At 43.9% G+C, this 1806-nt stretch overlaps 1 long non-coding RNA gene across 1 annotated transcript in view; it reads right to left on the bottom strand.

Annotated features, from left to right (window-relative positions):
- Window positions 1-1806, bottom strand: part of LOC107835109 (uncharacterized) — an 8350-nt gene that overhangs the window by 780 nt on the left and 5764 nt on the right. The window lies entirely within an intron of this gene.

Raw genomic sequence — 1806 nt, 5'->3', positions numbered from 1 at the left:
ACCAGCCCCCAGAACAAGTCCCGCCCTCATACACAACAATTACAAGACGAACTTTGCGACTCATTAGTCGACAGCTGACCCAAGGACCTCCTCAACTCTTCCAAGAAACATATATATATTCATAAAAACACATTTTTACTGACCTGTGGAATAGGAAAGAGGAGACACACACGTTGAGCTTCCTTCTCATTCAACTGGAAGATTTATTCTTCTTGTGTGCTCAATCTTTTCTGTGCCACTAACGCGGCAGCGCCCCTAGCGGTTGTGTGCGGAATTGCATCGGACAATCTAAATTGACACTACAGAACTTAGTACAATGAGAAATACAAAATACAAAAATAAAAATTATGTTGGGGTGCCTATTTTCTTAATTATTGTTTTAATTTACTAAGAGGTCATTTTTCACCACTACACTCTCCCTCACTTAAAAAAAATGTCTCCTGACATTAACAGTTTCTCATGCGAGTCTCACTGTATGGGACTGTACTGCTGATACAGATGTGGATATGGAAGATAAGGAAATGGCAGTAGACCAGGTGTCATCATGAAGGGTTGGTTGAACAGCAACGGACTAACACCTGCACTCCAACAACTATATGATGGCTGGCCAAGTGTCTCATATGTTAGTCTTTCTGTTGGTCTCCCTCTTCTCTCTGATCTACGTACATTTCTTTCTCCTCTGGTTTCTTCCATCTCCATCTGATGCTGATCTCTTTCACACATTTCAGATCTTTCTTCAGTTTCAGCAGTAGTTCTTTCATTGATAGTGGCTTCTCTTGAAGAGGGACAGAACTCTTCAGCTGTTGCACGCAGATTATTTTGATTTTCTTGGTTCCGTCTTGTCACAGTATGTTCTTGTTCAGAATTTTGAGTCTGGTTTGACTGTAGTTGTTGTGGGTTTACAAATCCATAACACGGGATTCTGCTCCGGAGATTATGGTGGTAAGTAAACTCTTCCTCTTCTTCACCAGAGTCATGCATTTCAGGTTCATTCTCACGTCTTTCAGTTTGCCGCTTTCTTTTCTGTTTTGTCTGTTCTCTCACAGAAAGTTCATCCTCCAGAGGTAGGTCGTTCACAGGCAGCAACAGGTTTCTGTGAAGCACACGCATGTTTTTGTTACCCCTCTCTTGCTGTACTTTGTAGACAGGTCCATCCCCCACTCTTTCAATCACGCGGTACACCGCCTGCTCCCAGTATGAGCGGAGTTTACCTGGACCTCCCCTTTCTGAGAGGTTTTTAACCAGGACTCTATCGCCTGCCTGGAGAGTGACACCTCTGGCGCGTCTGTCATATTGCTTTTTGCCTTTAGCTGAAGACTTTTGACTGTTGTTGGCAGCTATTTGGTATGCCACACGCATCCTTTCAGCCCACTTTTTAACAAAGGTTTGATGGTTGCAGTCTTCAGTCTCTTTCCTGGTGTCAAAAAGCAAATCGACTGGTAGACGTGGAGCCCTGCCATACAATAGGAAGAAAGGCGAGTATCCTGTCGCTTCATGCCTCGTGCAATTATATGCATGCACGATTTGTGGCAGATGATCTTTCCAGTCACTCTTTTTCTCCTCTTGTAAGGTGCGCAACATCTGGAGAAGCGTGCGGTTCAGTCGCTCCACTGGATTGCACTGAGGATGATAGGGAGTGGTGCGCGAGTGAGAAATTCCTGAGAGTTGTTGTAATCTTTGGAATAAGCTGTTCTCAAATTCACGTCCCTGATCGTGATGGAGTTTCTCTGGGTACCCAAAACGAGGAATAAAATCTTGGAATATCTTTTCAGCTGCTGTCTTTCCGGATTTGTTTCTCGTTGGGTA

The sequence above is a fragment of the Poecilia formosa genome, unplaced genomic scaffold (assembly GCF_000485575.1).
Source record: "Poecilia formosa unplaced genomic scaffold, Poecilia_formosa-5.1.2 Scaffold1023, whole genome shotgun sequence".
NCBI classification, from domain to species: Eukaryota; Metazoa; Chordata; class Actinopteri; order Cyprinodontiformes; family Poeciliidae; genus Poecilia; species Poecilia formosa.
This window is presented reverse-complemented; position numbering and strand designations above follow the sequence as displayed.